The sequence below is a fragment of the Portunus trituberculatus genome, chromosome 22, assembly GCF_017591435.1.
Source record: "Portunus trituberculatus isolate SZX2019 chromosome 22, ASM1759143v1, whole genome shotgun sequence".
Taxonomy (NCBI): domain Eukaryota; kingdom Metazoa; phylum Arthropoda; class Malacostraca; order Decapoda; family Portunidae; genus Portunus; species Portunus trituberculatus.
The window spans coordinates 11,055,276-11,070,768 of NC_059276.1; positions in this window are offsets into that span (position 1 = coordinate 11,055,276).

Genomic DNA, 15,493 nt, shown 5'->3' on the forward strand with positions numbered 1-15,493 from the left:
AAGAAAAGGCAAGGTAGTGAGGAAAATAACGTGTTTTGGGGGAGAAAAATGAAACTTGAAAGATAAAAGAAGAAATATGGAAAGAAATGAAGGAGAAAATAGATTGGTGGATACAAGAAAAGAAAAAGTGTATTATATTTATCGTTCCAGGAAAGATCAATCTATATTTCACACTTGTAAGAGAGAGAGAGAGAGAGAGAGAAGGATAAAGGAAAAATAAGAAACGGGAGAAGAGAAAAAACATAAAAACTAAGAAACTAAACGAAAAACAAAAATAAAACAAAATACAACACTAAAATAAGAAAGAAAAAGAGGAAAATGAAGACTAGAGAAACATTAACTTAACTGAAATAAACTGAAAGAAAACGGAAAGAGGAGGAGAAGAAGAAGAAGAAGAAGAAGGAGGAGGAGGAGGAGGAGGAGTAGGAAGACGAAGAAGAGGAAGAGGAGGAGGAGGAAGAGGAAGATTTATGAGCTAGCGGAGGAGCCACAACAGCGGTTTTGCCTCACATTTTAGCGGTAATGAGGTAAATAAGTTTGATTTAAAGACAGGCAAGGTAAGGTAACGTCCGCATATCACTCCACGCCTGATCACTGTTATTTGCTGGCGATATATGAGCCAGCCTCCCATCCATCTCTCTCTCTCTCTCTCTCTCTCTCTCTCTCTCTCTCTCTCTCTCTCTCTCTCTCTTTTCTCGTTTTCTCTTCTTTTTTTGTGTTTTGTTTCTTTTTATCCTTATTTTAGTATTCTTTTTTTCTCTCTCTCTCTCTCTCTCTCTCTCTCTCTCTCTCTCTCTCTCTCTCTCTCTCTCTCTCTCTCTCTCTCTCTCTCTCTCTCTCTCTCTCTCTCTCTCTCTCTCTCTCTCTCTCTCTCTCTCTCTCTCTCTCTCTCTCTCTCTCTCTCTCTCTCTCTCTCTCTCTCTCTCTCTCTCTCTCTCTCTCTCTCTCTCTCTCTCTCTCTCTCTCTCGACTTCCACCAATCCGCTAAGTTATGTGGGGCCAGATTACATTATGTTGCACGCCAATCTCTGTCTCTCTCTCTCTCTCTCTCTCTCTCTCTCTCTCTCTCTCTCTCTCTCTCTCTCTCTCTCTCTCTCTCTCTCTCTCTCTCTTTGACAGCGATAAGATAAGATAAGATTTGCAATGTAAGGCAGTCAAGATCAGTATCAGAAAGAGAGAGAGAGAGAGAGAGAGAGAGAGAGAGAGAGAGAGAGAGAGGCTATATTACAAGGAACTTAACCTAATTTTGAGATGCATGAACATAAATTAGAGAGTTTTTTGAGAAGTAGTAGTGGTTTATGTGTGTGTGTGTGTGTGTGTGTGTGTGTGTGTGTGTGTGTGTGTGTGTGTGTGTGTGTGTGTGTGTGTGTGTGTGTGTGTATGTGTGTGTATACTGTGAATTAACATAATTTCCAAACATGACTACGTGGTTTTAGACATACATATATAACATTTATCCCTTGTTTTAGCTAATTCTCTCGGAATGCACGGGAACTGGCTACTTAGTGGGTCTTTTTTTTTTTCGTTTTCTCTTCCCCTTGGCCAGCTTTTCCTTCTTACATAAAAAAATAAAAGAAAATTGTTAGTATTATTAGTTGAATATTGGCATGTTTTAAATAATATGTGTAAATAAAAATAAAGCGTTCTGGGATTTATTTTTTTCATTTTTTCATTTATTTTTTTTTTATTGATATTAAATCTTTTGTTACGCTTCCTCCATTGTTAGCTTCGGTATCATAAGAATGCGCAAGGTTTGGCTATCGTCAAAATGCGCAACGTCTTTGATTGCGCGAAATTGTAATCCATATTGTTGTTGGTTTTTCATTATTTATTTTCTTGTTATACTCTCTCTCTCTCTCTCTCTCTCTCTCTCTCTCTCTCTCTCTCTCTCTCTCTCTCTCTCTCTCTCTCTCTCTCTCTCTCTCTCTCTCTCTGTGTGTGTGTGTGTGTGTGTGTGTTTATTTTGCACATGAATATTTTGGTGTGTTTGTGTTGGGGTGAAGATTCAGTGTGTTTGTTTGTTTGTATGCTTGTTTTTGTTTGTTTTTCATTGAGTTGCATGTTTGTTCATATTTTGTTTGTCTTTTGGCACTTATTTTGTCACCATTGTTGTTGTTGTTGTTGTTGTTGTTGTTGTTGTTGTTACACTTGTTGCTTTTCCTTGATGCTTGTAATGAAAAAGCATGAAAATCGTCCTCTTCCTCCTCCTCCTCCTCCTCCTCCTCCTCCTCCTCCTCCGATTTATTGCCCTTAGCGGTTCACAGAGGCACAGGTAGGGCGCAATTTCTTCCCCCTCTTCCCTCCTTCCCCTCTTTTCCTTCCATAAACCTTCATAGTGGTAGACGGAAGAAGGAGGAGGAGGAGGAGAAGGAGGAGGAGGAGGAGGAGAAAGATACGGAGAGGAGAGAGAGAGAGAGAGAGAGAGAGAGAGAGAGAGAGAGAGAGAGAGAGAATATATACGAAAAATGTAAACACAATAGCAAAATATGTACACAGCATTGCCAGAGAGAGAGAGAGAGAGAGAGAGAGATTTCTACCTTTTTACCTATATTTCACCAGCGTCAGATTCTTCGCAAAACACGGGGGAGCTTTCAAGATTCTGAGAAAATTCACAGGCCACGTCTCGTCGATAAAATATTTGTGAGGGAATATTGCCGTGATTGTGTGTGTGTTGTTGTCATTAGGAAGACGTGTGTGTGCTGGGAGGGGTAGGGTAGGGAGAGAGATAGAGAGAGAGGGAGGGAGGGAGAGGGAGGGTAACAATCTCTCTCTCTCTCTCTCTCTCTCTCTCTCTCTCTCTCTCTCTCTCTCTCTCTCTCTCTCTGATTTGTATAGTGTTTGCTATTGTTAACTCTATGTGTGTGTGTGTGTGTGTGTGTGTGTGTGTGTGTGTGTGTGTGTGTGTGTGTGTGTGTGTGTGTGTGTGTGTGTGTGTGTACCCGCTGACACCACCACCATCACTGTTACCTTTCACAGAAAATCTCATAAACTCGATAAGATAAGAAACACATACTAAAGACGAAGAAAAAGATGATTGACACACACACACACACACACACACACACACACACACACACACACACACAAGGTATCTATTCATAAACTTCCTAGGAAAGAGAAGAAAAAATGAAATCTCAAGGTTTTTCAAAGATAGAGAATAAAAAAGGAGGAATAGTAGGAGGAAGAGGAGGAGGAATAAGAAGAAGAAGAAGAGGAGGAGAAAGCCAGGAACCATTGCTCATAAAGAAGAACGTACTATTTCTTAAACGCAGGTAAACACAGGTATTAAAGAACTGAAGGGACTACCTTATCACAACTTCTGGCGCAGCTATTTAACGTGTGTACAGGTGAGGGAGGCCCGAAGAAGGTCAGTTCACCGCAGTACTGCCTTGAAAACGCGGCTTAAATGCTACTTTTGACTCATAACTCTGGCAACACACTACCTCTTCGGCGTGTGTTTGTGAGGCCATATGGACATTCAGCTGAGAGAGAGAGAGAGAGAGAGAGAGAGAGAGAGAGAGAGAGAGAGAGAGAAATCAATAAACGTGTGATTAGAAAGAGAAATACACAACGAAAATATAAGTAAATAAAGATAAAATAATAGAGACATAAACATGAACAAGAATATTTAGCAAAAAGTAACAGATAGACAGATAGACACACAGACACACAGACAGACAGACAGACATACAGACAGAAGCATGACAAGGTTACATAGCGACAAATCAAGCCAGTAATCACTCTTTATCTCGTCATTACAAAGCATCACAATGACACACTACCTTCCCACACCGTCATCACCACCACCACCATCACCACCACCACCACCACCACTTTCATAACGGGATCACTAGAACTACAAAGTGCTTGAATCTCACGCTCACCCCCTTTTACACCCCTTCCCTGGCCCCCCCTCTGCTACCTAACCAAAGGCCCCTCTCTCTTTACGTCTCCGCAGTCACGTCTATCTGTCCAATTATCCCGTGATGATTGTAAGTAATGAAGACAAAATAGCTTATTGTATCTCCGTCAGCCACGTCAGTAGAAGATTTCGTCAACACTTGCGTGGTTGTAATTCTTCGTTTCCGCGTGGGAGAGGAGGAGGAAGAGGAGGAGGAAAGAAAGAAGGAAACTTAGGAAGGAAGGGCTGTGTGACGGAGAGAAAGAAGGAGAAGGAGTAGATGAGAAAGATTAAGAGGAGAGAGAGGGAGACATGACAAGGGAAAGGAGGAAAGAATGAAGAAAATTTGGTGAGAGAGAGAGAGAGAGAGAGAGAGAGAGAGAGAGAGGAGGAGAGAGAGAGAGAGAGAGAGAGAGAGAGAGAGAGAGAGAGAGAGAGAGAGAGAGGAGGAAAAAGAACAGAAGAGATTTGGAGGGATTGATAGAGAGAGAGAGAGAGAGAGAGAGAGAGAGAGAGAGAGAGACAATGCGTGACTATATGAGTGTGTGTGCGTGTATATGTGTAGGTTTGTGGTGTAACTATGGTGGTGTTATGGCACGGTGGAGAGGTGGGGATGGCGGGAGGAGGGGGCTAGGGATGTGGTGTAGCGTTTTATGCCTTCTGTAACCCACTAATGAAGTTCTCTTATTAGTTCAACGCCGCAGCTGGACCACAGAGGCACTAAACACTGTCTTACTCTCGATTCCCTTAAGGTAGCAATTGGCTTGTTGTTTATCCCTCCTTCAGTGGCTCCCAGGTTCCCACGGCCATCAACAACTGCAGGAAGTATTTAGCACCCACAAAAGCACTTTAAAGTAACCTCCCTCTCCCTCAAACTCTCCCAATTACTACTGCTACACTCGGGTTCTTAAATTTCGTTTTTGTTTTTTGTTTTTTCTACTAAATTTAGGGTTTTTATTTGTCTGTCTTTCTGTTTCTCGTTGTCTGATTATGTTTTTCTTTTACTCTCTCTCTCTCTCTCTCTCTCTCTCTCTCTCTCTCTCTCTCTCTCTCTCTCTCTCTCTCTCTCTCTCTCTCTCTCTCTCTCTCTCTCTCTCTCTCTCTCTCTCTCTCACTCTCACACGCAACTCCTCTGCCTCACACGCTCTCATTTCCACTCATTCTTCTCACACGCATCAATCATTCCCTTCAGCATCCATCTCACTCTCACACGCACTTTTAACACACACACACACACACACACACACACACACACACACACACACACACACACACACACACACACACACACACGACCTCATTGTTAAATTATTTCATACTAACAAATGATTGAGAGTCGTATGACACCCACTGCCTCCTCCCATCTCTCCCTATTCCTCCCTTCCCTTCCCTTCCCTTCCCTTCCCCTTTCTACTCCCATCATCTCCCTTCCTACTCCCCATCATCTCCCCTTCCTACTCCCCCATCATCTCCCCTTCCGTTCTTTTTCCCTCTATTTATCCATCTCTCTCTTTGTCTCCAATTATTCCCTCCATCCTTCCTTCTCTTTCTATGTATATTACTCACTGTCCTCCCCCTACCACCCCCGCATTACTCCCTCCCATCACCTTCATCACCCCTTCCTCTACCACCCCCTCACAGCAGCCAGCCACAGCCACGCCCTTCACGACACACCCACAAACAATAAATCCTTCGGAAATAACCTGAAATTGCCATCCTTCGCCGTTTATGTGTGGTGAAACGCGCTCCACACACACACACAGAGAGAGAGAGAGAGAGAGAGATATCGAGACTGCTTCAATATCAGCCAGTTCGAACCACCATTTCATGAACCAACATAAGAAGTGAATCATTGGAAACAGGATCGGAGCTGCACACTGACTCGTCCGGTGAAATGAGACAAAAATGCTCACTGAATCGGACTCTGGATCCGGATAACCGAGAGTGTAATGGCTTCCCGCGCGCCTTAAAAGTGAGGGAAATGAAAACAGTGCAGTAATAGACGCTCAAGGGAGTACAGGGTGAGGCAAAAGTGTATGTAGATCCATTCTTCTGGTAAAACTTGTGACAAACGCGGTACATAAATGTGTAAATTACTACACGGGAGGCGATGCGGGCTGAGTGTTGCGTTGTGTTACGGCCCTACTGCGGAAATACACTGGATTCACCGCTCAGGCTAAGGCAACTCTAGCTGTACACTCCACGTACATACATACAGGTGTATAGAACAGTACATCACATATTTCTTAACTCCTTCACTACTGAGACGCATTTTTACCTTGATTTTTTTAGGTATTAGTTTTTATTTACATTAGGAAGGATCTATAGAGGTCAGAAGATAAATGGCCAGAGCCGTCACTATTGTAATTGCCACATAAGTTTCTCCAGCTGTGTAAAATCACCAAATAGTAACTAAAATGAATATGAAAACGCGTCATGCTACTGAAGAGATTAAACATTTTCTTCAAAGGGATGTTTCAAGATGCTTATCCTTCCTTCGATACCTGTCTGGGCCTTTTCTCAGTTCGTTTCGTTGTCATTAGCCACTACTATCCATATTAGAAAAGACTCTCGCTTCAGTATTTTGAGATCAGCATCCTCGCGAATAATATCCACCGTCTCTATAGCGAACACACAGAGACAGTAACGTAACAAAGGGAACATCGCCAAAACATTGCTGGGATCATTGGCACCAATTCCCACGCTGTCCTTCGATCTCCCCCCTTCACTTTACAATGCCCTCTGTCTCTATAGCGAACACACAGAGACAGTAACGTAACAAAGGGAACATACAGTGCTGGGATCGTTGGCACCGGTGGAGTACAGTGATCTGGCAGTAAAGAACGAAAAATCATCATCATCATCACTGTTTTTCTCGGCTCGGAACTTCCCACCACCAGCGAGATGAAGTCCATTTATCAACTTGACGGTTCCGCGTCCGTGAAGTTGATGTATTGCGCGGATGTGTTACAAATTTTAGTGTTACACCTTATTTTTTTGTAATTCAGGTGTACTTGCCGGGTTTTCTGTTGTATTTAGGAGTGGTGCACCTGTTGTATTGCGTGTACAGGTGTGGTGTGCGGGTCTGTCTGTGTTACTTCCTTTTTGTCTTACTTTAGTGTGTTTTTAGTGTGTCTTATGTTACAAATAATCCTGGTACTCATATTTTTTCTTCATATTTTCATAGCTTTCAATATACAGAGTTACAAATACTACTGCTACACCTGTTTCTTTATTGTACAGGTGTGTGTTCAAGGTCTGTCTGTGTTACTACCTGTTTTATTACTTTTGATGTGTTTTTATGGTTTTGCGTTACAAATAATACTAATACAAATATTTTTCCTTCATATTTTCACAGCTTTCAATATACAGAGTTACAAATACTACTGCTACACCTGTCTCTTTATTGTATTTAGCTGTAATTCCACATTTTTCACTCACAAATACTACATCACCATTCTTTCTTATACTTCCCTTGTATTTTCTTATTTTTTTCTTGCATTCTTTTTTTTTTTTTTATACTGACGTGTATTGCCACAGTTTCGAGTACACGGAGACAAGAAACACACTCAATACACGTGTTATTGTATTTTTGTGTTGTATTTTTTAAGGTTTTCAGTTTAGAGGGAAGAGTAAGGTGTGGAAGCGTGTGGTGGTGTACTGATGGTTAGGTGGGCTGGTGAGGTGCATCCATCCCTGTCAGGGCAGGTGTTATCACAGGTAATTAAGGCTGGTGTAATTACCTGTGATGGTTAGTATTGTCTCTTTTACCTGCGAGTTTACAGCGTGATGAAGATGTGTGTGTGTGTGTGTGTGTGTGTGTGTGTGTGTGTGTGTGTGTGTGTGTGTGTGTGTGTGTGTGTGTGGGAGGGGAAGAGAGATAGGAAGCACGAGTTCACACACACACACACACACACACACACACACACACACACACACACACACACACACACATTACACGCACTGCACTGCACCTACTTCGCACACAAAAAGCTACTACCACTACCACCATCACCTCCTCCTCCTCCTCCTCCTCCTCCTCCTCCTCCTCCTCCTCCTCCTCCTCCTCTTGCTGGTGCGTGGATGGAGCAGCGGCGTGAAATTGATAGTTGCGTGCAGCGGGAGTGGATGCGTGAGGAGGTTGTGATTGATGGAGCTATCAGTGTCGCACGCAGTTGTGACTCAATTCTGTTCTACCACCATTACCACCACCACCGCCATTACCGTCGCCATTACCACCACCACCACCACCACCACCACCACCACCACCACCACCACGGCCATCACCAGTCCAGTCACCATCAAGAAATAATAATCGCTATTCGTTTTTTTTTCCTTTATGTGTGCGTGTGTGTGTATGTATGTATGTATGTGTGGGTTCTTTGTTCTCTCTCTCTCTCTCTCTCTCTCTCTCTCTCTCTCTCTCTCTCTCTCTCTCTCTCTCTCTCTCTCTCTCTCTCTCTCGTGTGTGTAGACATATTTACTGATACATTAAATTCAAGGTTTTTTCCTGGAGTGTCCGTGTGTGTGTATGTATGTTTGTTTATGTGTTTTTATTATTTTCTTTGTTATCTTCAATCACTGAAAAGAGAAAGAATGTGTAAAAAAATGCTTAATAATTCACTTTTATCCTTTGTTTTTTGCTGTGTGTGTGTGTGTGTGTGTGTGTGTGTGTGTGTGTGTGTGTGTGTGTGTGTGTGTGTGTGTGTGTGTGTGTGTGTGCGTCCGTCCTTCGCTTTTGATTTACGAGGGAGACAATTTTGTCAGACTCTAATTACGACTTTGAAATAACTCACAACACGAGGAGAAAATAAAGGAGTATTCATGATTCCTTTATTTATTTACCTCATGATTTACGACCACCAACATGACTTACGATTCTTATAAACAATTAACTTTTTTTCCTCCTCCTACTTATTTTTTTTTTTCCTTTTTTTTGCTTTTTTTCACAGTCCCAAATTTTCTCGTTCTTTTACATTTTTTTTCATTAATCTTGCTTTATTTTATTCACTTTCTCATTTCCTTCACTTTTTCGTGTCATCTTTCCCTCATTACTTTCATTTCCTGTCTCATGTTTCTTTTTCTTGTTTTTTTATATTATTTCCTTTCACTTCTTTCGTTTCTTTTCATTCTACTTCTTCTATTTCCTCTTTTTCTCTCTTTCTCGCTTTCTTCCTTCTATTCATTTATATATTTCCTATGTTTTTCCTTCATAATTTAGACTAATTCCTTCTTCTCCCTTACATAAATCGTGTAAGTGAAGACCTTAAGTTAATCTCTGTTCTTTTCTCTACCTCCTCCTCTTCCTCCTTCTCAATTTTTATATTTCCTTTCTTTTCCCTTTTATATCCCGCTAGGTTCTCTTTCTTCTGTCCATGAATCGCCGCTTAAGTGAAGGTCTGAGGGTAATTTAGCACCAATGAGCGAAAGAGACAGAAGCATCCCTTGTACCACGCCTGGGACACAAATGACTTCTAAACATACAACTTGAAGACTCTCCGGGACACATCCATTGGGAGTAACAAAGGGTGAGGCGACGGGCGCTGTACTTACGACCAACTTACTACCCGGATACACCCTAAATACAACCTAGATGCGACCTAAAATACAGGCCAGGTAGAAGTAACACGTTCAGATCGTAAATTCATACTTACCTCCCTCTTCCTCCCACTCGTTCCTGCCAACCACTTCTCCTCCTTCTTCTTTCTCTCTTCCTGCACGCACGCACACGCACTTGCACGCATGCACGCACTCGAGTTCATTCGTTTGAAGGGTGAAAGCGCACGCACACACACACACACACACACACACACACACACACACACACACACACACACACACACACACACACACACACACACACACACACACACACACACACACACACACACACACACACACACACACACACACATGCACATGACTGTGAGGAGAACTTCCATTATGTTAAATTTTCACATTTCGTGTCTCGTAAATTTGTGAGTTTAAACACTACGGTAAGATTTTTCTTTGTGTGTGTGTGTGTGCGTGTGCGTGTGCGTGTGTGTGTGTGTGTGTTTGTGTGTGTGTGTGTGTTCTGACGGCTAATCACCATCTTGTTGACTTGGAAGTGGCGAGATGTGGAGGATGTGGATGGTCGGATTAGTGGAACCTTTTCTTACTCCACTCCGTGTGACGTGTAATGAGAAGAGGTGACGAAGGAGGAGGAGGAAGAGGAGGAGAAGAAGAAAGAGAAGGAGACTAAAGATTAGAAGGTACATGGACTCAGGATGGAGGAAGAGAGAAAAGAGAAGCATGTAGGAAAGAAAAAAAAATCATGGTATTATTTTATTCACAGTGGGAGGCTGAAAACTTAGCACTTGACACTTTCGCAAGTTTACTAATAAGGTTCCAGCAAGGTAAACCATTTGTAGCATCCTCCCTGGCGTTAACTTTGATGGCAAATACTTCTTCAGACTGTTATGGGCATTTCCAGTGATAAAACTCAAGTCTGCTAACAGTATGAGTCCTTTTCTTCTGTGTTGCTTCACTGTAAGGGCTGAAGTAGGTGAGGGAAGGCGCAATTGTGTTAAATTCATATGATTAGCACCTGTTTTCAGCCTCTCGCCTCCTTCCCTTTTTGGCGCCAACTTAAAAGGAGGGACGTCTAAAAAAAATGTGTTTATACCGAAGTGTCAAGGTTTGTCTCTTAAATTCTCTCCACTTTTAAGGATTTGGTTATGTGTGTTGGGTTTTTTCTAGTGTTTCGTGTGGGAGGTGTGTGTATGTGTGTGTGTGTGTGTGTGTGTGTGTGTGTGTGTGTGTGTGTGTGTGTGTGTGTGTGTGTGTGTGTGAGAGAGAGAGAGAGAGAGAGAGAGAGAGAGAGAGAGAGAGAGAGATCATTACTAGAAAAACTTGTAATCTTGAATAAACTTACAAACTCACTCACTTTATTGGCAGTTTCTCCACCACTGCTCACCAACGTTACAAGATAAGCATGACCACGCACACACACACACACACACACACACACACACACACACACACACACACACACACACACACACACACACACACACACACACACAACAATCACCATCACCACCACCACCATAACACTTTACTATACCTACCCTGCACACACACACACACAAACACAAACACACACGCACACACAAACACCACAAATATAACCCATTCACTGCCCCCCCAGGCCCACACTGCCCCTTATCCATTCCCCATGAGAGTTCCAGCCCCATTACCCCATTACCATCTCCCACCACGTCTATTGGCTCCATTACTAGTTCGCGTGCATGAAGGTCTTTGAGTTTGCATGGCTGTCGGCTCTGCTATTCCCATTACTTTACTCTCTCAATATTACTACCGCGCCTTAATGACTCCTAAAGACAGTGCAGCGGGCGTGTGGGCGTGTGTCGGTCTGTGTGGGTGTGTGGGGGTGATAAGGGAATGTGTGGGTGGGTGGGTTAGTGGGTGGATGTTTCTGGTTTTAATTGTGCTTTTATGTTTGGTGACGTATACAGGTTTGGGTGGGTATGTGTGGGTGTTTGTGGGTAGGGGAGGGTTGGAGAGGGTTGGGCAGGGTAAGTTTCGTGGGCGTGTTGTGGGAAAGGGTAGGAATGATGGAGAGGATGTTAAATTGTGGGGAATTGTACAGTTCGGGAGATAAATGATGTGTTTAGGGATGCAGAGTAGAGTTACGAGAGAGAGAGAGAGAGAGAGAGAGAGAGAGAGAGAGAGAGAGAGAGAGAGAGAGAGAGAGAGAGAGAGAGAGAGAGAGAGAGAGACTGACTGACCCTTCCTTTCTTACTCTCCCATTACACTTTCCTATCCTCTTATCCCCTTACTTCCTCCCACCCCCTTCCTCCTCCTCCTCCTCCTCCTCCTCCTCCTCCTCCTCCTCCTCCTCCTCCTCCTCCTCCTCCTCCTCCTCCTCCTCCTCTACCCATCACATAAGTAGCAGCCGTAGTTAATTTATAAGAGCTCTACTTGTAATCTAAGTGTACCTCTCCGTGCGCCCATAAGTCTCAAGTGTATATAAGTGGCTGGTACACTTTAATAATTAACTTAAGTGCAAGAAAATCAATGTAAATTTTAACCTCATTCTTCAGAAAATACTTAACACACACACATACACGCACACGCACACATACGTACATACATACACACACGTAAGCACACACACATAAAAAGTCAGGCATTTATACAGTCATGTGAAGCTAAATCGTGCACACACACACACACACACACACACACACACACACACACACACACACACACACACACACACACACACACACACACACACACACGATCACAATTTTTTTTTTTATGCTTCAACAAGAATACATAAATTTGTGTGACTGTTGCATATTTTAGAGCACACACACACACACACACACACACACACACACACACACACACACACACACGCACACGCACACCCTGGCCAGTGTAAACATAGGTTGATATACATACACGACTACTTCTGACTTAGATACAAGTGTGCATACTTATTTGCCGCGCACACAAACACCAAGGAATTATGTGCCCTTGATAAATGTGTTCCTACTTATAAGGCACACACACACACACACACACACACACACACACACACACACACACACACACACACACACACACACACACACACACACACACACAGAAGAATTTGAGGTTCCGTTTAGTTCTTCAAAATGTTACTTCCATCTTATCCTTCCTTCCTTCCTTCTTTCGTTTCTTCTTTCTCTTCTTCATTCTCTTTCCTTTTCTTCATCCATCCTTCTTTTCTTTCTCCTCTCATTCTCTCTTCCTTAATTTTCTCTTTCCCTCATTCCTTTTTTCCTTCTCCTTCCATCCTTTTCTTCCTCCTCCTCTTTTCTACTTTCTTTATCCTCTCTCTTTCCCTTCTTCCTTCCTTCCTTCTTTCCTTCCTTCTTTTCTCTTTCATTTTCTTTCCTTCTCCCCATCCATTTTTCTCTCCTTCCTTCATTCCTTCCTCTCTTCTTTTCTTCTCTTTCCTTCTTTCCATCCGTCCTTCTCTCCTTCCTTCCTTCCTTCCTTCCTTCCTTCCTTCCTTCCTTCCATCTCGTCGGAACATGAAAGAGACGGAAAAAAGTCACGCTGAAAAAAAAAAGGAAAACAAGGACGTAAATTAAATTCAGTGAGGGAAGAAGGGTGGACATCTATCCTCCTCCTCCTCCTCCTCCTCCTCCTCCTCCTCCTCCTCCTCCTCCTCCTCTTCCTCCTATTTTAGTGGGCTTTTTATGAGGACAAATGACCCCCTCAAGAAGTGCCGACGTGAAGTGGGAGGACCATAAGGCACAGGTAAATTCGATAATTACAGGTACGTGGGCTGTTTGTGTCTCGTAACCACCGCCTTTATGTAAATCAGGAAGATGGAGGACGAAGAGGAGGAGGAGGAGAAGGAGGAGGAGGAGGAGGAGGAGGAGGAGGAGGAGGAGGAGGAAGCTTGGATGAATAACCATACCAATAACAACTACTTCCTGTTCTTCTTTTTTTGTTTTGTTGTTGTTGTTGTTTGTCTAATAGTTGTTTTTCTCTTCTTCCTCCTCCTCCTCCTCCTCCTTCTTCTTCTTCTTTTTCTTCTTTTTCTTCTTTTTTTCTTCTTCTTTTTCTTCTTTTTTACATTCTCATCCTCCATCTTCTACCTCCTCCTCCTCCTCCTCCTCCTCCTCCTCCTCCTCCTCCATGTCTGCAAAGAAAGTAAAAAATAAAGGAAAAAATATCAACCACATGTGTTGATGATGCAGTGATGAGAGAGAGAGAGAGAGAGAGAGAGAGAGAGAGAGAGAGAGAGAGAGAGAGAGAGAGATTATCACCATCACGACACCAACAAACTTCTATTATATAACCCCCCTCTTCCCTCCTCCTCCTCTTCCTCCTCCTCCTCCTCCTCCTCCTCCTCCTGGTGATAATCGCACAACAAGGGTCGTTTATCCTCCGATGATGAAGCAGAAGTGAAAGATAAAGATGATGAATAAGACAGTGAAGGAAATGTGATAATAAAGAGAAATAATGAAGCATTTTTTGTCGCTGTTTATTGATTAATTCATATATTTAGACGACTGACAGAGAGAGAGAGAGAGAGAGAGAGAGAGAGAGAGAGAGAGTTTATATTTTCTTTCCTTTCTTTCTTTTATATCTCATTTTTATTCGGAACTCACTCACACTTACTTACTCACTCACTCACTCACTCACTCACTCACTCACTCGCTCACTCACTTTTTATTTATATGCATGGAAAAACTTACTTACCAACTAACACACTCACTCACTCACTCGCTTTATTTTGAGGAGAGCTGGGTGGGGGGCGCATCTCCCTTCACCTGGTAAATAATTAAGCATAGGTGTTATGTTCGAGAGAGAGAGAGAGAGAGAGAGAGAGAGAGAGAGAGAGAGAGAGTTGTATGGAGGGGGGGAGGAGGGGGGTCATTAGCACCAAAAAAGGAGGGAACAGGGGAGAGGGAGGCAATGGGGGGGGCGATAATTAAACGTGTCTATATCTGGAGGTGATTTTTTAGCTAATGACATGATTATTTTTGACTATTAGATGATTATTGGTCGTTGGTGGCAGGTGTAAAGGCCTCATTAAGGTGTGATTAGGGGCATTAAGGCGCCGGGGTCGTTAGGGCGTGATTACCTTGTTTCCGGATTGAATTGTTGCAGAGGTGGTTAGACTCACGGTTCGGGGGAGGTCTGGTGTCTGTATGTCTGTTTGTATGTTTGTATGTATGTATGTATGTGTGTGTGTGTGGAGGTTGTTATTTTTATTTTTTGTTTATTTATTTTTTTGGGTGTGGTTCTTCTCTGTCTGTGTGTGTGTGTGTGTGTGTGTGTGTGTGTGTGTGTGTGGAGGTTATTATTATTATTTTTTCTCGTTTAGTGTCTTTATCTGTCTGTCTGTCTGTGTGTATGTCTGTCTGTATGAAACTTATTATTGTTATTATTTTTTTAACGTGTCTGTCTGTCTGTCTGTCTTTCTGTGTGAAGGTTATTATTATTTTTGTTGTTTCTCTGTGTATTCTTATTCAGGGATCAGGAAGGTGTGGTGTCTGTCTGTCTGTCTGTCTGTCTGTCTGTCTGAGTGTGAAGGTTATTACTATTTCAGTTTTTTTTCTGTTTTAATTTATTTTTGTCTTGTTTTCTGTCTTGTTTTACTTTTCTTGCATGTGTTTATTTTCTTATGTAATTTTTATCTATTTTTCTTGTTTTTTTCTTGGTTTTCCTTGAGTGTGTTGTTTATTGTGAGTTTTCCTGTGGTATATAGTGCTGTATTAAGATAAGTTAGGTTAAGTTAAGGTTAAGTAAGATAAACCTAGTATAAGTTAGGTTAGGTTAAGAGAGTAAGATAAACCTTGTATAAGTTAGGTTAGGTTAGGTTAAGATAAAGTCAGATAGAGAGATAGAGTAAGTTAGGTTAGATTAGTTTAGGTTAAGATAGAGTAAGATAGTGCTAGTATAAGTTAAGTTAGGTTAAGACAGAGTTAGTTAGAATTCAAATAAGCAAATCTTTCCTTATATTATATACTTTATCTTACTTATTCCTCTATTTTTTATTTCTATTTCAAGTTA